This window comes from Gossypium arboreum, chromosome 8 (assembly GCF_025698485.1).
Source record: "Gossypium arboreum isolate Shixiya-1 chromosome 8, ASM2569848v2, whole genome shotgun sequence".
Classification (NCBI taxonomy): domain Eukaryota; kingdom Viridiplantae; phylum Streptophyta; class Magnoliopsida; order Malvales; family Malvaceae; genus Gossypium; species Gossypium arboreum.
In genome coordinates, this window is record NC_069077.1 from 18,884,427 (window position 1) to 18,904,483 (window position 20,057).

The window sequence follows — 20,057 nt, forward strand, 5'->3', positions numbered from 1 at the left end:
ATTTCATTTAATATCCAAATGACCAAAATGCCCTCCTTACTAAACTTTCAAAATTCCTTCCATGTCCTAATTTTGTCCATGAACTTAAAATTGGTCAAATTGCTATTTAAGACCACCTAATTAATATTCCAAAACAATTTCATACTAAAAACTTCTGGGATGCAAATTTTGCAACTTATTCGATTTAATCCCTACTTTCAATTTAAGCACTTTAGGCATAGAATTTCATCACGAAATTTTCACACAATCATGCAATCATATCATAAACCCCAAAATAATTATAAAACAATTATTTCTATCTCGGATTTGTAGTCACAAAACCACTATTCTGATTAGGCCTTAATTCGGGTTGTCACAGTTAGAATCGAGATTGAATTGAAAAATTGCCTAACTAGAAAAAGAGTTAATCTTCACTTGTGTACAACAGAGCTTCTTATCAGAATATGGAATTATTAATATGTATACGTGGTTTTTTTTTTTTAAGAACAAGTTACATAACATAGACTAACTATTAAGAACAAGACATAGTTAAGCAATTTATTCAATTCAAATCTCGACAAAAATAGGGATTAATTTATGGGATTTCAACAATAATGGGTTAAGGGTTAATATTAAGGTTAATACAAGAAATGACTTGTTAGGCTCAAGGGGGTTTACTAAGGGTTAATCGTGGAGGTAGGCTTTTCATGGCATGAGTGGGTTAATCCTAAGTGCCTTAATCATTTTGACATATCAAATCAAATGGTGTGGTCTCGACATGCATAATCAACCAAGTTCTATAATAATAGTTCAATACTGACACACTCAAAGCAATAATAAAAGTGAGCATGAAAGAATTAATAGATGCTCAAAAGGCTCAAAAATTTCACAAAAATTATGGCTTTTTTATGTTTAAAAAAACTTGTGAATTCTAACTCAAAGTAATACCTAAACTTTGGGGAAACAACCTAAGATTTTAAATTCTTAAAAATCAACTCATCATGATTGATTCTCTAATGTCTTAAAGTTTAAACGATCAATGCATAATTGCCTATGTTTTAATTCAAGATACATCAATCAAAATCATAAATCAATCAAAATTTATCCTAAATATGATATGAAAGCTTTTCAAGAGGACAAGGCAATCATTCAGGGATTTTTCTGATAATGAAATAAATATCCCCCCACACTTAAGATGTATATTTCCCTCAATGTACAAAGTTAGATATTAGAGTAAGAATAAGAGAGGGAGAGAAGTGAAACTTCCTGTATGATGAATTCCTCGAACTGGAGTTTTGGAGAGTAATCGGTTCGAGAGTGTAGGTGGATACTCTGGCGGTCGTAGAGGTTTATTAGTCCATAAGTCCTGCGCCAAAAGAATATTATATCTAGTAGTAGCCATGGTCGTGGTCGAGCAGGATATGGCAGTCGTGGAGAACCTTTCCCAGTGGAGTTTTAGTTTCTATGTGATGATGAGCTTAAGAGCTCTATATAACTGTGATAAAATCAGGAACTTTTTAAGGGATATTAGGGAGAATAATTACTCATAAAGAACTAACCAAAATTAATAATTAAAAATAAAATTCTAAAATCTAAAAAAATAAAAAGTAGTTTTAATAAAAATTAAAAAAATAAAATTAAAAATAAATATTTTTAAACATCTTCATCGCTGGATGGTTCGCGAGGTGGGACTGGAGATGAGATGTGGAGGTGCTGACAAATTTGCTGTAGAGTAGCATCAATGTTGTCAAATCGTTGAAAACACTGCTGCTCGAATCAAGTGAGGCGCTCAGAGATGTTAGCGTATGAAGCCGCTGCATGAACTGGACGAGAGGGTGGTGGTGGCTGAGTCGGTGGGTCCTCGTGCTGTGGGGGGACATCATCAGGAATGTCCTCGTAGGCCTCCTCCTCGGTAGATTGGGCGAGACGATACTGGAGAGGGTAGGTTCCTTGGCACCTCTCGATCATCCTCATGCTAAGCATGCTCGAGATACCTTGTGGAGACATCTGGCCGATGAGGGTGAGGGATGATTCTTGGGCCGCGGTGTTGAGGTGCCCGAAGTGTCGTGCCAGTCGAGTCACGTAGGGGCCAATAGAGATGACCCCCTTCCGATGCTGCTCCGTCTAGTGCTGAATCACGAGGGCAATGAAATAGGCAAGGTGATGACGTGCCCGTGCGACATGCACCATAAAAAATAGGCGTTGTGAGTGTTGACGACGCCAGTGCTCTCTCGCCTTCCTGTAATCGTGTGAGCCAAAATGGCATGTAGGTACCTCAGGGATGGTGGGAGAACTGATGCCTTGGAGCGGCTAGGATTGTAGGAGGCTATGCCAGGGGCCAAAGTGTGCCAACACTTCGAGGGAGAGAAATGTATGTTGCGAGTGAGAGCATCTAAGTCATTCTCTTCCTTGAACTCCTCCATATATAAACCCAGTGCCTACCGAATTCTGGGACGCTGAGCTGGTAGACTAATCCACCTAGGTGAAATTGTACCATGCCAGGATCATTGTAGTTTGACATTACGGTCTGGAGATGGAACGTTGAGCATAGTTCCATCGTGAGCTCGAGGTATGTTGGTTCGATGATCCCAAAGAACAGCTCCCAAGGGTTAGTGGTTAAGAGGGCCTGAATTGCATCAACCAACTGAACTTGTTCAACGGCAGCCCAATCGATGCAACGGCCCGTAATTAAAGGTCGGGCCCGAAGTATCTGGAAAAGTTCTTTCTGGGGCCCACGGGGAAACTGTAGGAGGGGGTGATGAATTTTTGCAGTTGGACCCGCAGAAGATGACACTCCCTTTTGTTTCTTGGAAGCAGGGACATCAACCTTTTTACCACGTAAAGATGACATGGTACCTGCGATTAGAATCACCAAGTCGTCTTGATGAGTGGTCAAAGTAAAACGAAAACAAATCTTAAAAATCATAATTTCAATCATCAACTACTAAAACCAACTAAAAACGATAAGTTCAATGGTATACTTTTATGGCACTAGCATGGTGATATAAGTAAAATGGCAAAAAATGGAATGCACATTATTATATGAATGAATAGAAATGTCAATACAAAAGGCATGATTATTTCAATTATCCTAACCATGGATATTCATTTCTAACTAATTAAATAGAGTAGATAAATCATGTAACGAGAAGGAATTTGAACATGAAAAAGATGATGACTTGTCCCATAAATGAAATTTGTGTGATAGCAAGATAAAAATGACATGAAAAATATAGACAACTAAGATAAGTAGCATTATAAATGAGTGTAATTAAAGGGGAAAGAGTAAACAAACAGTAGAAAGGGGAGAATAGATGTCAAAAATGAAGTTGGAGGCGGCACACAGGCGTGGCAAGGAGGCCGTGTAAACATGCAGCGGCTAGGGTTAGGGTTTTTGAATAGGGAAGAAAGTGAATAGTGTAGGGTATTTATAGATTTTGGGCCACACGGCCATGGCACACGCCTGTGTTCCCTAATTTTTGCCCATGTGTTTCGCGTTTTTCCTATTTGGGTGCGTCTAAAATATATCCCACGCCCGTGTACCTCGGGCGTGTGGGTTCACACGGCCTTATCGCACAACCGTGTCTAGCTTCATTTGTTTCTCCCATGCCCGTGTGTTCACGCCCCACGCCTGTGTTAATTTGACAGGTTCGACCACGGGTGTTAGACACGGGCGTGTCGCACGCCCGTGCTAGTTTCTCAGTTTCAACCACGGGTCTTCAACACAGGCATGTCGCACGCCCGTGTTGTTTTGGTAGGCTCAACACGGCCATGTCACACAGCCGTGGCGTTTTATCATAGCCCGTATTTGTGGAAATCCTTGCACTGTTTTCACATAGCCATAAGCACGCCCGTGTGCTTAGTCGTGTCTCTATGGAAAACCTATATTCAAGAGCTCCGTTAGTAAGTTAGATGTTGAACACTAAATTTTTTTAAAGAAGTTAATACAGTTAGTGCTCGGGTTGCCTCCCGAAAAGTACTTATTTATAGTCTAAGCTCGACTTACCTCTCCGTTGAATGATCATGGCGGTTCGAGGAGTTTATACTCCTCATTCCTACTATCAATCTTAAAATAAGGATTTAAACGGGTGTTGTTTACCTTAAAAGTGCCGAACTTGGGATGACTCACCTCCACCGTACCGAATGGAAAAATGCTGAGTACCGTAAGAGGTATTTCTTTATTCGGTGTGGTAGTGACAATGTGGGGATCTGCGGCATCTAATAAGACTTTATCTCCAACTTTAAGTTCATTTGGAGAGGTATCAAGCTCGTTCTGGCATAGTTTTAGTTTATCGTGTATTCTTGATTTATGTGTTCGCCATTCATCTAGCTCCTCTATTTGCAGCCTTTGTTCTTTATGAATAGATCCTCTACTATTGTTTGAGAGTGGCTCATGTACTTCCTTCAGACTTATCTCCTGCAAAGTGGGTTGTATCATGTGGTCAGTTTTAATAGAATGGTTTAGATGATTACCTTCAATTTCTGATGTGTTTTCAGAATTGCGAGCTTGAAGGGTGATTGTTTCGTCTCCTACGCGAAGTGTGAGCTCACCTATGCCAACAGCAATAATTGTTTTACCAGTTGCTAAAAAGGGCCTTCCTAGAATTAAAGGAGTGTTGCTATCCTCCTCTATGTCTAAAACAATGAAGTCAATGGGAAATATAAATTTGTCGATTTTTACTAGCACATCTTCAATAATACCCCTAGGAAATCTTATAGTTTTATCTGCTAATTGAATGCTCATCCTAGTCTGTTTGGGTTTCCCAATACCTAATTGCCTAAACATTTTGTAAGGCATGACATTGATACTAGCCCCTAAATCAGCTAATGCATTATTAACATCTAAATTACCAATTAAGCAAGGAATTGTAAAACTCCCTGGATCTTTTAGTTTGTACGGTAGCTTATTTTTCAGAATAGCTTAGCACACTGTGTTTAGCTCCACATACAATGCCTCCTCCAACTTCCGCTTATTTTCTAAAAGCTCTTTTAAAAGTTTCATTGCGTTTGGCATCTGCGATAGGGCTTCAATAAACGGTAAGTTAATATGTAGTTTTTTTAAGAGTTTAAGGAATTTACCAAATTGTTCATCTGAGCGGTCTTTCCATGTCGCGTTGGGGTATGGCACAAGAGGTTTATATTAGACATTCACTGATTTGTTTGTATTTTGAGCTACCTCACCTTGACCTTTGCTTACCACAGTTTCTTACCTCGGTTCTGGTTTAGGCTCCACAAATCCTTCTTCATCTTGAACATTAATCACGTTGAGCTGTTCCCTTGGGTTGGGTTTAGTATTACTTGGCAAACTACCTTGTGGTCGTTCAAAAATTAGTTTGGAAAGCTAGCCTATCTGAGTTTCGAGCCCTTAGATCGACGCTTGTTGATTTTTAAGTGTTGTCTCAGTGTTCTGGAAACAAGTTTCTGGCACCGTATGAACTTTGAGAGTATCTCTTCAAGGTTCGGTTTCTTTTCCTGTTGGTAGGGTGGTTGCTGAAAACCCAGAGGATGTTGTGGTCTTTGATTTCCTTGGCCTCCCCACGAGAAATTAGGACGGTTCCTCCAACTTGCATTGTAAGTGTTACTAAATGGATTATTTTGAGGTCGAGGATTATTACCCATGTAGTTTAATTGCTCGTTATCCATGTTGTGGCCATAAGGTTGGTATTCCGAATGGCTTGTTCCACTGCCACTTGCTTCGCATTGCATTACTAGGTGAACCTGTGAAGAACAAAAAAAAGCATCAATCTTTTTACTTAAGAGTTCTACCTGATTAGAGAGCATGGTGACCGAAACGACGTTATAAACGCCGGCTGTTTTCGTTGCCATTGTCCTCATGACTTGCCACTGATAGTTATTTAGTGACATCTCCTCTATAAAATCATAAGCATCTTCAGGTGTTTTATTATTGATGGTTCCGCCAGGAGCTGGGTCAACCATTTGCCGAGTCGAAGGATTTAGACCATTGTGGAATGTCTAAACTTGGAGCCAAAGCAGTAACCCATGGTGAGAGCACCTTCTCAAAAGATCCTTGTATCTCTCCCATGTATCGTAGAGTGTTTCTAAATCCATCTGCATAAAAGAAGAGATATCATTACATAATTTAGCCGTTTTAGCCGGCGGAAAATATTTTAGTAAAATTTTTTGTTCATTTGTTCCCAAGTAGTAATTAACCCTCATGGTAACAAGTTCAACCACTATTTTGCTTTGTTCCTCAATGAAAAAGGTAATAGCCGAAGACGAATGGCATCATCAGAAACACCATTAATTTTAAATGTATCGCATAGTTCCAAGAAGTTGGCTAAATGAGCGTTAGGATCCTCATCTTGCAAACTATCAAACTAAACAAATCGCTGTATCATTTGAATAGTGTTAGGTTTTAATTGAAAAGTATTTGCAGCTACAGCAGGTCTAACTATGCTCGATTCAGTTCCTATTAAAGTAGGTTTAGCATAATCATACATAGTGCATGGTGCAGGATTTTGATTAGCCACAATTGTAGGAGGTAGCTGATTTTCTTGGTTTTCTGCCATCTCTCAGTTGGGGGTTAAGTATTGTCTTCTTGCTCGTTCTCTGTGTATCGTAAGCTTCCCTTATTTCTTTTTGATTTCTGTGAACTGTACAATCAATTTCTTCGTCAAAAAGCAGTGGTCTTGACGGGTTTCTTCTAATCATAAACTATAAAAACCTGCCAAGAGAAGGAAAAAGTAAATTAATAAATAATAATAATAAATTAAAGTGCAAGAAAAATAAATGGCTAAAGTAATAAAAATTGTGCGTTCCTAATATTTCAGTTCCTCGGCAACGGCGCCAAAAACTTGATCGCGGAATTTCGTGATAGGTTTTAAATATTTATAATTACTCATTCTTGAACTAATTATTATCGCGATGTAGGCAAGTGTACCTATCGAACAGTAGTATAGTTTTAGCAAGACCGGATTGTCGAACCCAAAGGAACTAAAAGTACTAGTAATGACTGTCTTTTTATTATCTAACCTAAGAATAAAGAGGTTTTTATTTTAACTAACTAATTATCTAAACTAAGAACTCACAAAGAAAAGAATTGGGGAATTGCTTTTGGGAAAAATCGATTGACTTAAGACAATACCTAAGGAAAAATCCACCTAGACTTTACTTGTTATTCTGGCTCCGAATCGGACGATTTATTCATTCAAGTTATTCCGTAGAGATCCCTAAGTTATGTTAATATCCTTATTCAAGATTAACAACGTCTAATCCCTAGATTGAATAATTGAGACTTTTCTCTAATTAACACCTAGGGTTGCATTAACTCGATATATCGATCCCTTTATTAGGTTTCACCCTAATCCGGCAAAATCTTGGCACCCTATGTCTAGCCGCGCAATCAACTCCGCTTAATTATGATAAATGTACTCTTAGACAGGGTCTATTCCTCCTCTGAATAAGAGCTTATCTTGAATCAGTATCCTGGTATATCAAAACAAGAATTAAGACCACATAATTAAGAACAAGTTAAATATTTATCATACGATTCAGAAAATAATAACAAGATACGTCTTAGGTTTCATTCCCCTTAGCTATTGAGGGGCTTTAGTTCATAATTAAATAAGAAAACATCTCAGAATGATAAAGAATACAAAACATAAAGAAAACCCAAAACTCCTGAAGGGAAATTGAGGAGAGATCTTCAGTCTTGATGATGAATCCAGCTTCTGAGATAGATCAATCGGCTTCTTTGGAGTAATTCCTAACTCCCTCCTCTCTGTGTCCCTTTTCTTCCTCCTCTAGGGTGTATTTATAGGCTTTGGAATGCCTAAAATCCCTCAAAATTAGCCTTTTCTGAATTGGACTCAACTTGGGCTCGGTAGGGACACACCCGTGTGACATGCCCATGTTCGATTACTTCAAGCCGTGTTCGAGCCTGCCAAATTGACACGGCCGTGTGGTCTTCCGTGTGAGGAGGTCCAGGCCGTGTTGATTTTGTACTTTGCCCATTTTCTCCGTTTTTGGCCCGTTTCTCGTTCCTTTAGCTCTCCTATGCTCTCCTAAGTATAACATATGAAATTAAAGCATTAGGAGCATCGAATTCACCAATTATAATGGGAAATCATCCATAAAATGCATTAAACATGGGGTAAAAATATGTATAATTTATGATTTATCAATTATCCTAAACCTAATTTAACAGTAACTGAACCAAGTATTGTTAGACCTGTTGTTTCTACAAATAATTTTGAACTAAAACCTAACACGATTCAAATGATACAACAGTTTGTTCAGTTTGATGGTTTGCAGGATGAGGATCCAAACACTCATTTAGCAAATTTTCTAGAATTTTGCGACACCTTTAAGATCAATGGCGTTTCTGACGATGCCATTCGCCTTCGGTTATTTCTATTTTTGTTACAGAATAAGGCTAAACAGTGGTTGAACTTGTTACCACTAGGGTCAATCACTACTTGGGAACAAATAACCGAAAAATTGTTGCTTAAATATTTTTCGCCAGCTAAAACGGCTAAATTGAGGAATGATATCTCTTCTTTTGTGTAGATGGATTTAGAAACACTTTATGATGCATGGGGGAGATACAAGGATTTATTGAGAAGGTGCCCTCACCATGGGTTACCTTTTGGTTACAGGTTCAGACCTTCTACAACGGTGTGAACCCCTCAACAAGGCAACTGATTGATGCAGCTGCTGGTGGAACCTTGAACAACAAAACACCTGAAGAGGCTTACGAATTTATTGAAGAGATGTCACTAAACAACTATCAGTGGCAAGTCATGAGAACGAAGCCGACAAAAGTAGCCGGTGTTTTCAACCTCGACGCCGTCACTATGCTATCTAACCAGGTAGAACTATTCAATAAAAAAGATTGATGGTTTGTATGATTCTACTCAAGTGCATCTAGTGATGAGGTGTGATTCAAATGGAAGAGGGATGCACAACGCAGATTATCCATCCTTCAACCCCGAGAACCGAGGGAGAGCAAGTCCACTATATGGGTAACAATTCTATACCTCAGAATAACCCTTATAGTAACACTTACAATGCAGGTTGGTGGAACCATCCCAATTTTTCATGGGGTGATCAAGGGAATCAAAGGCCACAACACCCTCTAGGTTTTCAACAACCACCTTACCAACAGGAGCAAAAACTGAACCTTGAGAAAATGCTTACAAAATTTATCTCGGTGTCAGAAACTTATTTTTAGAATACCGAGACAACGCTTAAAAATTAGCAAACGTCAATTCAAGGGGTCGAAACTCAAATAGGTCAGCTTGCCAAGCTGATCCCAAAACAACCGCAAGGTAGTTTGACTAGCAACACCGAGACTAACCGAAGGGAGCAGGTTCATATGATTACTATTCAATATGAAGAAGGGTTAGCTAAACCTAAATTTGAAATGAGGTAAGAAGCTATGGTAAGCAATGCTAAGGTTGAGCTGAGCCACAATGAACCAAAATCGGTAAGTAAAAAATATACACCCCGTGTGCCATACCCCAGTGCGACAAGAAAGGACCACACAGACGAATAATTCGATAAATTCCTTAAACTACTTAAAAAATTACATATTAACTTACCGTTTATTGAAGCTCTTTCATAGATGCCAAACGTAGTTAAATTTTTAAAGGAGCTCTTAGCAAACAAACGAAAGTTAGATGAGTCATCTCATGTGAAGTTAAATGCATTTTACTCAGCTATTCTACAAAACAAGCTACCCAACAAGCTGAAAGATACAGGGAGTTTTGCGATACCTTGTTTAATTAGTAGTTTAAATGCTAACAATGCTCTAGCTGATTTAGGGGCAAGTATTAATGTCATGCCCTACAAGATGTTTAAGCAGCTAGGACTAGGGAAACCCAAACAAACTAGAATGAACATACAATTAGCTGATAAAACTATTAGATTTCCTAAGGGTATCATTGAAGATGTGCTTGTTAAAATTGACAAATTCATATTCCCAGTCGATTTCGTTGTCTTAGACAAGAATGAGGACAATGACGTACCCTTAATTCTAGGCAGACCCTTTTTAGCAACTGCTAGATCTATCATTGATGTTGGAACAGGTGAACTAACGCTTCGGGTAGGCGATGACATGATTAAACTCCAAGCTCATGATTCTGACAAAAAGACTAGTGATCGAGATGATTACACAGGCTCTTTTAATGTGAGTAACCTTGTTGTTCAACCTTTTTTGCAGGAAAAACATCCAAGAAGTACAAATGAGCCACGTTGCAGTCCATGTAATGACAAGACTATCCATGAAGAGCGAAGGCTACAGATCAAGGAACTAGATGAATGGCGAACACAGGTTAAGGAGAAATCAAGAATACACAATAAATCAAGGCAGTACCATGACAAACTTAAAGGTGAATCGAATCAACTTAAGGTTGGAGACAAAGTACTGTTAGATGAAGCAGACCCTCGTGTTGCCACTATTTAACCTAATGGAGCAATACCTTTTGCGGTACTCAACGTTTTCCCATACGGTACAGTCGAGGTAACTCATTCCAAATTCGTCACTTTCAAGATAAATAGTACTCGTCCAAAAACTTATTTTGATAAGATTGATAGTAGGAATGAGGACTTCCAACTCCTTGACCCACCATGACCAGGGAAATGAGAGGTAAAATCGAGCTTAGACTCTAAATAAGCGCTTCTCGGGAGGCAACCCGAGCACTAACACCACTAACTAGTTTATTTTATCTATTTTTCATGTTTTAATATAGGTATAGTGACTCACACGGTCAGAACACATGGGCATGTCCTTGGCTGTGTAGAAACAGGGCTAAAAATTCCTAAGTATCGACATACACATGGCCATAAACTCAAGCAATACCACCATGCGATGCGGCCGTGTGAAGCATACGTCCAGGACACACGAACGTGTCCTTGGCCATGTGAAACCTGGAGCTTACTTTATCGAATGTTAAACAGGTTAGAGATATGCACGAGAAAGGGCCATGGCTGTGTTCGAGACACGACTGAACCACACGGGTGTGTGGGATGTTACACGGGCGTGTGGGCGAGCCACACGGACGTGGGAGAAGTGAAGGACATAGAACACGGTAGTGCGAGATAGTTGTATGAACCACACAGCCTGAAAACACGGGTGTGTCCTAGGCCATGTGACGAATGGGCATTTAATGTTTGTGATGAACACGGGCTAGATTCGAGCCACAAGGGCATGTGACACACCTGTGTGGCCTAACACGGGGCCGTTACATGACTGTGTCACCTTAAAAAAAACCTTAGCCCCTTTCTTTATTCTTTTCTTTTCTCCCCCAAAATCCCCCAAACCCTAGCCGCCACAACTCCATTCCCCCCTCCGTCCAACCACTGCTCAAGGCACCTAGCCTCGCCGTGTACTCCTTAACACTTTTTGCATACACTTCCATTCCCTTTTTTTTTTTCCCATTCCTCACTTGTCCCTTCACCACCGACCAACATCGCCTTAAGCTTCTATCCCCACAACCCAGCCCCACCGCCACACGCCTATTCTTTCCCCTCGCCACGGCCACCACCGTTCCCACCATCTAGCCCCGCTTCGACGTCCGTGTGATCAGTCACCCCTTCTCAAACCTTATTCTTGTCTTCCTTTATTATTATTAGTTTAATTATTATTTTTTATTTTGTTTCTTTATTTTATTTTATTTTATTTCTCTTTGTCGCTATTGATTTTATTTACTCCTTTGTTCTTGGTTAGTTAGTTAATTCCTTGATGATAATCTTGTGTTTTTGCTTCATTAAATTCTGAACATTATTTTTAGTCATTTGATTTCATTTGTTACTTCTACTAATTCCATTAGTCTTCCACATATCTTCTATTTTCATTGTTGTTCTTAGTTTTATAATTTCATTTTTTTAGCTCTGTTGCTTCATGGATTGGTCTTAGGTGTCTCTTAATAAGCATGTTGTTTCTTAGCCCCATTATATTCTATGTTTATTTTCGTCCAATTTTGGAGCTTTGTTTAAATTTTTATTCTCTCCTTACATACAGCTATTAAGTGTGTTCATTCATTCTAAAATATTTTGCAGGCCCATTATGACGAACACACGAGGAAAGTCAAAAGTGGCCATCCCCGCTTTGAAAAAGCTAAAAGACCCCGGTGCAACCTCCTTGAGCATTTCGGCCGCAACTCGCCACCCTTTACTCTAATTTCCATCGAGAAACCAGGAGGATTTAATTAGCTTCTTAGCGTACGACCCCTTGGTGTGGGTCGTTGTATTGATTGGGCCGCACTAGAGCAGGTCCGTTTGGTTGATGATGTGCGCGCGATTATTACCACAGCCCCATGGGATAGGTTCTTCACCATCATCGAGCCCACCTACTCAGAGTTCACCTTAGAGTTCGGTGCCATATTTTTAGTCTAGCAGGTCATGTTAGTCATGACAAGCCTGACACTATCACTTTTCGGCTTGGTAGGTTAGTGCGACACATGAACGTCTCAGAGTTCGATGCTACTTTGGGACTTTACACAGAGGAGTTCATGAGCACCGAGGACTTTCTTCAGCTTCATAGACTTATTCATTACTCACCTTTGCGATGCTGGACTGAGCTCATGGGTGGCCTAACTAACTATAACGCGAGTCGCTAGAAGGCAACGCACCTCTCTCCGGTCCTATGGTATATTCACACCCTACTAGCTCACACTTTGACAGGTCGGAGAGAGAGCACAAGAGTGGTTAGTACTTATGAAGCGTATTTCCTGTGGAGCATGACTACCAGACATGTGTTTGATTTGGAATATTTCATCGTACTCACTTTCCGTAACCAAACTAAACACAATAAGAAGGGCCCCATCTTTCTTGGCCCTTACGTGACTCGTCTCGCTTAACACTTCAGTCTCCTCGAAATGCTAGAGATGTCATCGACACTCACACTAGTAGGTCAGATGTCTCAAGGATTTTTTAGTATGATCCACATGAGGATGATCGAGTGATGTCATGGATTCGATTCCCCTCAGTACCGGTTAGCTCGTTCTAATGGTCAGGATGATCTAGAGGACATTAATGATGATGTTCCTCCCCTTCATGAGGTCCCACCTCCACCTCCACCACCATCACAGAGTCACCGCCCTACTGCTGCTACCTTGACAGATATATCTGAGTGACTCCTTCACTTTGAGCAACAGTGTTTTGAGCGGTTTGACAGCATTGATGCCACTCTTCGACAGATTTACCACCACCTTCACATCTCTCCTTCGGCACCATCGACCCACGAGGCATCCGATAATGAGGACCTTTGAGTCCATTTATTTTATTATTATTATTATTATTATTATTATTATTATTATTTATTTTTGAAGACTTATGTCTTATATTTTATGGTTATCTTTATGGTTATTATCGAGTAATCCTTTAATTCTCTTCCATAGTTGTGGTTACTTTCTTATTAGTAACTCAGAATCATGCCTTTCATTGGCCTTATCTACAATTCTAGCTTTCGCTATTCCAAGGATTTCATCCAAAAATTCAGGGCAGTTTCACTTCTCTCCCTCTCTTCTAATATTATGCTTATATTGTTATTATCTATCTTTGTACATTGAGAACAATGTACATCATAAGTGTGGGGAGGTTATTTATATGATTATCAAAAAATCCCTGAATTTCTATCTCGTTCTTAAGTAATTTTCTCATATTACTATTAGAATGAATTTTGATTGACTTATTATTTTTATTTATATATTTTGGATTAAATCATAGGTAATCATGCATTTATTTTTTAAACTTTAAGACATTAGAGAATCAAGCATGATAAGTTGATTTTTGAGAATTAAAAATTTTTAGGTTGTTTCCCCAAATTTAGGTCTTATCTTGAAGTTTGAAATTCAAAGGATTGACGTCAAAAGCCATAATTTTTGTGAGATTTTGAGCCTTTAGAGCATATATCCCTTCTTGCTCACTTCCATTGTTGTTTATGAGTGGGTCAACACTGATTTGTTATTCTAGAACTTGCTTCGATTATACATTTCGAGACCACACTTTTTATTTGATATACTGAGATGATAAAGGCACTTAGGTTTTAACCCTCTCACTCCCTAAAAGGTCTACCTTTATAATTAACCCTTAGTGAAACCCATTGAGCTTAAAACCTCCCTCTTAATTCACCCTTAACATTAACCCGTTAACCTCTTTTTGATTCCTTGAAACTTTTCCCTTTTTAATTTTATCCTCATTTTGTCGAGATTTGATTTGAATAATTGCCTTGCTATGTTTTCGTATTCAATTAGTAGTTCTAAATATTTGACTTGTTCTTATTATTATAAAAAAATGTATATATATATATATTTATGTTGATTGTTATTAGTTCTTAGTTATGAGCTGAGTATTTAATTCCATATTCTGAGAAGAAGCTCATGTTTCTCGTTAATAAATTCGATTGATGTAATTATTTAGTGTTAGTTTTTTCTAGCTAGGTAATTTATCAATTCAATCTTGATTCTAACCTTCTTTTTCAGCCTTTATCCACACCTTTAACCCAAGCCCCATTACAACCCTGTTAAAGACCTTTTGATTTGTGTATCATCTGATTTAAAGTGGTGGAGATTTGATTTTCATGCAAGCCTATGGTAATAACTTTTCATGTTTGACTAATTGAGCACTTATTTTTGAACCTTAAACACCTTGAGTGATTTGAGCAAATCTTTAGTGAGTATGCCAACTCTGCGTGATTTTGAATTAAAGGTAAATACTTAGATAAAGGGAAATACCAATGTTTTCGTGATAAAATGCTCAACTTGGATTGTTTGAAAATTTGATGATCTTTTAGTTAAACTCTCAATGTATGATTACTTGTGGATTACTTCAAAACATTATTGATGATAACTATAAGTTGAGAAGAATTTATTTTAATTGTGAGTTGAGGATTTTGCTTGAAGACAAGCAAAAGCTTAAGTGTGGGGATATTTGATAAACCATAATATATACATATTTTTATCCCATGCTTGGCATATTTATGGATGGTTTATCACTAGATTTATTGAATTTGATGCTCCTAATCCTTTAATTTCATGTTTTATATTCAGGAGAGCATAGGAAAGTGAAAGAGCAAGAAACGAGCCAAAAATGGACAAAATAGGCTGATTTCAATGTTCCACACGACCTAGGCACTTCCACACGGGTAATCCACACGCCCATGTTAGACACACGGGCAAGCCACACACCCGTGTGTCATGGTCGTGTCGACTTAAACCAACTCAAAATTTCACACGGCCTGAGCACTCTCACACGGGCGTGTCACACGGCCGTGTCCCTATCGAGCCCAAGTCTAATTCTAATCGGAAAATGCTAATTTTGGGCTATTTTGGGCTTTCAAAAGTCTATATAAACACCCTAGAAGAGGATCAAAAGGGGGACAGAGAGTAGAAGGTAGAGAATACTCGAAGTCAACCATCGAAATCAGCTCGGAAGTAGGACCTACTTCAAGAATAAAGATCTCCATTCAATTTCCTTCAGAAGTTCTTTGGGTTTCTTTATGTTTTGTTGTTTTCCCAATTTTGAGATGTTTTCCCCCATCATTATGAACTAAACTCCCTAAATACCTAAGGGAGATGAAACCTAAGATAGATCTTATTATCTTTTGAATTATATGAGAAATACTTGTTCTTATTCTTAATTATGTTTTCTTAATTCTTGCTTTAATATTTTGGGATATTAATTCAAGTCTGATGTGCTTATTCAGTGGAGTAAAAGTCCCTATTTAAGAGTAGATCTAGCATAATTAAGCGGAGTTGAATGCAATCCTAGACATAGGATGACATAAATCTTCCGGATTAGAGTCAAATCTAATAAGGGAATCCATAGATCGAGTTAATGCAACAATAGGGGTTTTAATTAAAAAGATATTTCAATTAATCATCCTAGAGTCAGTTGTTTTTACTCTCGAGAGAGATATTAACATAAACTAAGGATTTCTACGGATTAAGTCAAGTGAATAAATTGTCTAGTTCAAAATTTGTAAGTGAAGTCTAGGTGGATTCTTCCTTGGGTATTTTCTTGTCCATCGATTTTTCAAAAGTATTTTCCAACTTTTATCTCTGTCGTGTTCTTAGTTAATTAGATAGTTAATCTTAGTTGAAAAACATCCCTTTAATTCTTAGGCTGGATATTAAAAAGATAGTAATTACTAGTACTTTTAGTCCTTGTGGATATGATATTTTCAGTCTCACCATAACTATACTACTGTTCGATAGGTGCACTTACCTTAGTCAAATTTTTAGTTAGCTTAGTGACCATCAAGAGTCTTAAATGTAATCGTGGGTCTTCAGTGGGTTGTCCACCAAACTGTCTTACTATTTGTAACATCTGGAATATTACTGGTTTCAACTCGAATTGCTGAGCTTGTATGGTTGGTCTGACGATCCTTCGATTCAGATCATCCAACATTGGGATGACTTGCTCATCCACCACACGTTCAATAGGAGGATTTTCATTGCCATCATATGGATTACCATTAAGATCATTCATGTTTCCAGCCATTTTTCTCAATTCTTTTCTTTTTCTCCGAAAGGTTTTGTCAATCTATAGGTCAAAACGGTATTCTGTTTAAGTAGGAATGCCTCTTCTCATACACTGATGGCAAACATGTAAAAACTAAATACACTAAGTTATATAAAACTACTAAGTAAAATAACCAATTCAAATTTCACCAAATTGTCGAACCCCAGCAACAATGCCAAAAACTTGTCGTGTGTGAAATAATATGCGATTAGTGCAAGTATGCATGTCGGATCAAGTAATAAAATGATGAGTAAGTATTGTTCCCACAATAATCCGATTAAGGCATAAAATTGGTCAAGTTATTGTAAAATGTTATGGCAAGGCTGACGAATAAGATGCTATGGTAAACTAAGATAAGTATGCAGTGGTAATTCAAAGGAATGATGAAGTATACGATAGATGGAATTGATGAGTAATTAGAAATACTATGGTAAAAATTAGAGCAGAAATGTAATGGTAATAACGAGAGTGTTTATCCGAATAGAATGTAAAAAAAGAAAGAAACAACTAAATATGTTGTGGCAAAAACTAAGAATAGAGTGATGTTGATTTGGAAGGTCGTGATTACCCAGAATCAACCCTTGCTGTCAATAATTCCTTGGAAAAATTGTATCTACTTTACTACACAGAAGAGTTCTAAAATGGCCTACCTCTCATGAAAGTAGAACCTTAAGTTAGCTTGCTCGTGTCTATAGGCTTTTTAGATATCTTGCATGGGTTCCTTTTGTATGATCGTGACTCTATGTCAAGAGTTGACTACAATTGTCTATCGAACACTTGCTCATTTCATTTAATTTTAATCCAACCAATCCAACCCTTTTGGAATTAGAATCAATTTATAAGTATGCGAACAGTCTTTTATGTCTAGAGATCACTTGCATTTTAATCAAGAAATAAGAACAATCACATGAAATAGTAAAGTAAATTAGAGATATACAGCATCCATAAAAACAGTTAAGGTTGCATCAAAAGTAATCCCAACCCTATGAGATTTAGGTAATGCTGAGAAATAAAATTCCAAACCAAAATATTATCTGACATTATGTTCAACTATTTCAATTCAATCTTTCGAAGGAACGTTGATGGAAATAATAGAACTTTGAGAAATAGCTTTCGTTTGCCCAGCCCACACTTCGGCTAGAGTCATCTAACAGCTCGTGATTATCTTCTCCTCTTTTAAATGGATTTATCTTGTACAAGTTTGAATTTCAACTGGGACTGTTACGCGGAAAATGTTGACTTGGTCTTCTCAGCATTGCCACAACATCCGTGCTGGTAAACTGTCTACACCTTACTCTCACAAAACTTCACTCCTTTATTTCCTCATTCTGAAACCTGCTCCTGCCACACCAACACAAAAAAAACTCCACCACAAGCGATTAAAGGACCTAATTCCAACACAATCCAAGTCCTAATGCAGTATTAAAAATGCTAACTAAAAATGTCCTAAAATGTAACAAAATGTACTTAAGTACAAGCAATTAGCTAGGTTTAAAGGCATTAAATGTAACTCATTTCAAGAGTTATCAACCTTCCTCTTGTAAGACTGCGATGGTAAATGATCACCTCCAGATGTGCCAATGTCCAAAGTAGAAATCTTGCACAAAAGACATGGGAAAATGGTATCTACAAGTATACGGGTCATGTAATATAGTTTACAATGGAGTAAGTGAGTAATTCGAGGATCGTACCTAAGGGAGGCTAGCACTAAATTAATCTTAACTTAAACATAAATAGATTTAATTGATACTCTAATCAGTTTATAGTACAAGAAAATAAAAAAAAGACTTTTCGGATTATAATAAAATAATAATGGGAATAAAAGTAACTAAATGAATGGAAAGCAACAAATTGAATGAAAGTAAATATCAAATCTAGGCTTGGGTGATTAGCTTTCTTTGGCAATCGTACTTTACTATCATCTTGGGCTTTCTTGTTCAATCAACTAGTCAATATCCCAGCTAGATCTTCTGATATGTCCACTGAAATATTGAGTCAACAAGGACTACTTATCTTTCTACCTCACAATCCAGACCGGTTCAAGGTTAAGGTGTTAACAGATAGGACATACCAATTTTGGGTTAATTCCCACCTTTATGGCTTCCTAGGGTATCAAGCCAAGGGTTTAGGCTCTTTCTCTCCTGAACAACTGATCCGTTAAGAAATCCTTACAAAATAGTTAATTATACCTCCACTCACTAATCCCCCATAGGAGGATTAGTTCCTCATGGATCTAATAAACTGTATAAACTTGAATGAAAAATGAGCATGAAGAGCAATTTCAATAGTAATAGTTTAGAAGAAGCCTCATTGTATTGACTATAAACATAGAATCCTCATGGAGTTTGAGAGCAACTTCCAAATCTGATTTCTTCTCGAAAGTAAATAACAATAATGGAAAATAAAGTCTAAAATCTAAGAGAAATAAAAAACTAAAGTCTAAAACTAGAGAGAAAATTATACAAAGTAAAAAGATGTCCATAACATGTGTTAGCTGAGCTTATTTATAGATTTAGGATGGCCATTGTCCTGAACACTAGGTCAGCTAATGTTTTTGAGCTTAAAGTTGGATTGTGCAGACCAAAACACCCCTGGTTCATATTAATTTCCCATGTAGAGGTGATGTTGTGACACACTAGGTCTTGTATTGCAACATCCAGGGCAATATGCTCAGCTTCAGGGTGTTTTCAAGGATATGTAGCGACATCATCAAGTTGTGTCGTGACATTAAAGGTAGTTTTGGACTTTTCTTATTTTGTTCGTTATGCTGCGACATTGCATGCTCCATGTTGCAACCTAGCAACCAGTATTGAGTTCTTATGGAATATCTCTTTACAACCTAGCAACCTAGCAACCAGTATTGAGTTATGCACCTACACACTCCCAAAATATATTACCCCACAATATTTATATCTATAACTATTATTTGTTTATCCCAATTCCTAAGAGCTCTGGAATATCTCTTTACAAAATCTCGTAAAGATTCATCTTCACGTTGCCTGATTAGCATTAAATACGTTGGCAATTGTTGTAGTGACTTATTGAGCAGGTGTGGTACATGTGTTAGCTTTGGAGCACAAGAATAAGCATTTTATATTCACGTATAATCTTGGCATGAGATATAACTGACTTATCACCTTGGATATCAATCACCTAAGTTCAGTGTATTACAAAGCATAAAAGAATTAAGGGTCTCAAATGTAAGAATCCATCAATAAATTATATAATTAATTTGATTATCCTAGAAGAATACAAATAGTCATAAATGCAATTGTTCAATATAATTTCAAATTGTGAATAAGTCTACCTAGATCACATAGGGCTTTTCGGCTTGTAACATTTTGAGGCTTAAGACAGGTATGAATTTCAAGAATAGTAAGTATAAAAAAGTTTCAAGCATGAAAATAGTTTAACATATCATATTGTCCCCTATTATCCACCTAAGTAACCCTTTCTTGTTCACTGCCTTATTTTTCTTTCTCTCACCTTTCTTATTTTTCCACATAGGAAGTCACAGCATAATATAACAATCATGGTTAGCTCACGAGTTTTTGTGCACTTGATGAATGAGCTTTTCTACTTTTGTGACAAAG

General features: G+C 37.7%; 2 non-coding genes across 2 annotated transcripts; one reads left to right on the plus strand and one right to left on the minus strand.

Annotated features, from left to right (window-relative positions):
* Positions 1-5,974: 5,974 nt before the first annotated feature.
* On the plus strand, positions 5,975-6,081 carry LOC128279689 (small nucleolar RNA R71). Its single transcript, XR_008269887.1, has one exon. It is a non-coding gene; the product is annotated as a small nucleolar RNA R71 (small nucleolar RNA).
* Positions 6,082-8,475: 2,394 nt separating this feature from the next.
* Positions 8,476-8,582, minus strand: LOC128279983 (small nucleolar RNA R71). Its single transcript, XR_008270166.1, has one exon. It is a non-coding gene; the product is annotated as a small nucleolar RNA R71 (small nucleolar RNA).
* Between the last annotated feature and the right edge of the window lie 11,475 nt (positions 8,583-20,057).